The sequence below is a fragment of the Rhinolophus ferrumequinum genome, chromosome 26, assembly GCF_004115265.2.
Source record: "Rhinolophus ferrumequinum isolate MPI-CBG mRhiFer1 chromosome 26, mRhiFer1_v1.p, whole genome shotgun sequence".
NCBI classification, from domain to species: Eukaryota; Metazoa; Chordata; class Mammalia; order Chiroptera; family Rhinolophidae; genus Rhinolophus; species Rhinolophus ferrumequinum.
This window is the reverse complement of record NC_046309.1, coordinates 1,491,762-1,496,313: the sequence shown is the minus strand read 5'-3', so window position 1 is coordinate 1,496,313 and position 4,552 is coordinate 1,491,762. Positions and strand designations below refer to the sequence as shown.

Genomic DNA, 4,552 nt, shown 5'->3' with positions numbered 1-4,552 from the left:
ATTTCTTAAAAAGGAGCTATTAAGTAGCACTTAGCAGGTTCCTAGACTTTACACCGACTAAGGAAAGGAGAAGGTAGGAGGACATCTCCGTCTCGCTCAGATGCAGTCTTTCCTTTTGGAGAAGGACTTGGGATGGGGTTTGAGCCGAAAGGCCCTCAATTGGGTAAGTCCCTTTGCTGATCAGAGCCTCAGTTTCCCCACCCATACACATTAGAAAAGGGAACCAAACATGGGACGCTTCTCTAATTTGCGTGTCACTCTTGTGCAGCGACAATTCCCATCTTGTCTGTATCATTTCGTTTTAGTACATGCGCTGTTGAAGTGATTGTAGTTTTGTTTTTTAAAAAATCATCTTTTGGGGCATAAATTTAACCAAGAAGGTAAAAGACTTGTGCCCTAAAAACTACAAAACACTGCTGAGAGAAGTTAAAGAAGATGCAAATAAATGAAAAAATGTCCTGTGTTCATGGCTTGGCAGACTTATTAGTAGAGATGACGATATTACTCAAAGTGATGTGCAGATGCGATGCATTCCCCATCAAAATCCCAATCGTTTTTGTTTTTTTTTGGCAGACATAGAAACTCCATCCTAAAATTCATATGGATCTCAAGGATTCCCAAAGAACAAAGTTGGAGGCTGGAGGATTCGCATTTCTTGATTTCTAAACATATTAGTCCTCTCCGAGCCAATGTGGTTCTGCCTTAAAGACACACACAGATCAGTGGAGCAGAATAGAAAGCCCAGGGATAAACCCTCACGTGTGGTCAAATGACCTTTGACAGGGTTGTTAAGGCCACTCAATGGGAAGGGACAGTCTCTTCAACAAATGGTGCTGGGACAATTAGACGTCCACATGCAAAAGAATGAATGTGGACCCTTACCTCACACCATACACGAAAATGAACTCAAAATGGGTCAAAGACCTAAAGGTAAGACCTAAAACTATAAAACCCCTAGAAAAAAACACAGGGGAAAAGCTTCATGACCACGGATTTGACAGTGGTTTCTTGGATTGGACCCCAAAAGCACTGGCAGCAAAATCAAAAATCTACAAATGGGACTACGTCAAACTTGAAAATGTCTGTAGCACAAAGGATACAATCAATAGAATGAAAAGCAACTGATGGAATGAAAGAAAATATTTGCAAATCATGAATCTGAAAAGGGGTTAATATACAGAATATATAAGGAATTTCTACAACTCAGCAGAACCACAAAACCGCCAAACAACCTGATTAAGAAGTGGGCAAAGGACTTAGACAGACATTTCCCCACAGATGAGAGAGACACGGCCAACTAGCCCATGCAAAGGTGCTCAACCGCACTAATCCTTAGAGAAATGCGAATCAGAAGCACCAGGACATGCCACCTCCTATGTGTCAGGATGGTTTTTATCAAAAGGACGACAGATAGCAAGTGTTGGTGAGGATGTGGAGAAAAGGAACCCGTGTCGAATGGTGCAGCCGCCACCGTTCGACCATTTTGAGAAACGGAGAGCAGTGTGACCGTTCCTCAAAAAATTTAAGATGGAGCTGCCATACGATCTGGCCATCCCACCTCTGGGTGATACCCAAAGGAGTTGGAAAGAGGGTCTCAAAGACATCTTGGCACACCCGCGTTCCTGTGAAAGAGTTCTGACAAAGTATTAAAATTCTTACTTAGGACAATTACCCTGATGTTTTGTGTGTGAAATCCTTACCTGACTTCATTTTAGTTTCTTTTTCTTCCATGTTAGCCCATTTTCCCTCCCTTTTTTGACTAGTTTCAGGAAACTAGTCTTCTAGACGTCTGGGTTTCCTTTTCCTCTTCATTTTCAGGTGATGCTGTAAGTAGTTCTGCACGGCTGTGTGTCACTTGCAGTCCCCTAGTTCATTCACCGCTCCTCTGTTAGGCCACGCCCCTTGGCAGGTGACCCAGACTGGTGTCCAGTGACCACGGTGGGTGCTGACCCCGCTTGTCTCGTGTTAATGAAACAGAGGAGCACATGGATGGAGGGGCCGCCTGACGCATCAGTGCGTATGGACTTGTCCGACCTCACCCCAGAAAGCGGCCTCTTGGACACTCACGGCCTGGGGTTTCCTCAGGGAAAGGCTGAAGAAACATTCCTGCTCACCCTCCATTTGTGAGGTCTCGGACTCTGCAGTCCTGACTTCCCCTAGATCCCTTCTCAGCTGTGTGTGACCGTCGTCCCCAAACGTAAACCACGCCTGGTGTGTCCTTGTTCCACTGCCCCCGCCATGAGCTGTGCAGAGACGGAATGAAGACCATTATCGCTAGCGCCGTGTAGGAAGCTGAGCGACTGCACAAGTCTGCAGTTTCCCCTCCGGGCTCTCGGGCTGGGCTTTGCCTCAGATGCTCTCTGTGTGCAACGCAGGAGGGGGTCTGGCGAGCAGCGTACATAGGAGCTCGATCCGTGCCTCAGTTTTCATTTCGGCATGTTTGCTGGAAAGCAGCCAGGCTGCTTCAGCTGAGATTTCACCTTGTTTCTTTTTCTTTTCTCAGCCTGATGTGGGGACACTTTCATCTATTTCTTTTTCTCTCTGCTCCTCAGCTACCCAGGGCATTTCCTCCACTGTGGAGGTGAAGGGCACACTTCCCACCAGGACATTTAGAGGGGAGTCTGTCTCAGAGGAAAAGCCCAATGACTGGAGGTGACATTTCTGTCCTGTGCCAGCACGATGAGGGACAGGCTTGTCCCAGCCTCAGGCTTCTATGTCCCATTGTTCTGTTGGGAGCCCGAGGCCCGTGGCCATTGTCAGTGGGAGACAGCTGAGTGGTGGGTGACACCGGTGGGCGAGGAAACCACAGACCCAGCATTTCCTGAAACCTGGAGTCCCTGTTTGTGCTTGTCAGCCTCTGGCAGCTCTCTTCTTTTTTGCTTTTTGCTTTTTTTAAAAAATTCTATATAAGAAACACTTCTTATTTCACTCAAATTTTGCCCACTAGCAAACGTCCATCATGACCTGGAACCTGAATTCAGAAGCACAGGCTTAGAGCGACCTGTCTTTTGTGATTTACAGGAATATATTTTATCATAAAAGCTGAGGCCATTTGTACCTGGCAAGAGCACAGCTATAATAATCTCTGTACCTATATTTAGTAGAAAATTAAGCCAGTTTTTCTGGGCACTTAATAGTTTTCCATTTCACATTGTAGCGGTTAGACTTGGCTTCAGTTGTGCCAGGTTTCGATCGCAAGCATGAGTCCTCCTCCAATGAGCCTCGCAGTCTGCTGCACGGTTTTAAAGAAAGGATCACCTACCTGCTCAGGGAAAGGCGGTGGAATATGGTGTCTGCATTTCCCCATGTTCCTTGAAAAACAAATGTGAGCAAGGTGACATATTACGGAGAAAAACAGAGAAATGTGGTTTGTAGCACTGCCCTGGTCAGTGCGTTAGGGCAAGGTCGACTATCACAGAATAACCGTTCAGTCCGTATCAGTTGACAGGGCCTGAATTCTGCCCCCCCAGAATCCATATGTCAAGCCCTAACCCCCAGGGCCTCAGAAAGCCTCTGTGTTTGGAGATGGGCCTTTAATTACGGTAAAACGAGGTCCTATGGGGGCCCTGATCCAATAGGACTGTGTCCTGGTAAGAGGAGGAGATGAGGACACAGACACACGCAGAGGGGCGACCGCGTGAGGACACGGGGAGGAGACGCCCGCCCACACGGCCAGGACGGAGGCCTCAGGGGGAAGCAGCCCTGGGACACTTGGATCTGGGACTTCCAGCCCCCAGGACTGGGGACAATAAATATGTTGTTTAAGCTGCTTGGTCTGCAGTGATTTGTGATGGTGGCCCGAGCTGATTAGGCACAGGCCACGAGGGGCTCCAATGGAGACCCCCAGAGCTCCCCTCCCTGACACCTCTCTTGTGACAAGTGCTGCCTGCAGCCCTCACAACGTCCGTTCCACCTTCTCCTCAGGAGTTGTGCTTCTCAGGGAATAGTGAGCTGCTAAACCCTTGACTTTCCAGCTCCCTGCAGCTCCAGAAACGGGGTGTGGGCAGAGCTGCTGGGCAGATGCCCCTTTCCTCAAATACGGAGGCAAAGCCTCCCCAGCAGAGACCCTTCACCTTCACCACACAGGGCTTCTCTCCTGGGGAGCAGCCCGCCGTCCTGAAGATGGACGCTTCCCGGGAGGTGGGTGTGTGACACGCTTTCACTTCTCTTGGGCAGAGACCCGCACGAGGGTAGAAACTGGGCTTTGATGAGCAGGAGTGAGGAGGTGGGGAGAGGGTCTGAACGTGGCACAGACTCTGCCCTGAGGCAGGGCTTCCAGCGTGAGAGATGGAGGGGGCAAATTCTTCATGGTTGGTGAGCCGATGACTTGGGCACGGCCAAATATCCAGGGACCTGGGAACCAAGAGGGGAGCTTGAGCTCAAGGTCAGTGGACAGAGGGACTTTGGAGCTTCCTAAAAAGGATGCAAAAGAGGGAGCTCTGCATCCTAGGAAGTGGGAATGGAGAGGGGAGGGGCCATGGGCTGGGGGCTCCTCAGATGACCAGGACCTGTGAGCACAAACCAGGATTTAAGTCTGGCAGTAGCACTGAGA

At 49.2% G+C, this 4,552-nt stretch overlaps 1 non-coding gene across 1 annotated transcript; it reads right to left on the bottom strand.

Moving 5' to 3' along the window:
* Positions 1-223: 223 nt before the first annotated feature.
* Positions 224-325, bottom strand: LOC117018361 (U6 spliceosomal RNA). Its single transcript, XR_004422221.1, has one exon. It is a non-coding gene; the product is annotated as a U6 spliceosomal RNA (small nuclear RNA).
* Between the last annotated feature and the right edge of the window lie 4,227 nt (positions 326-4,552).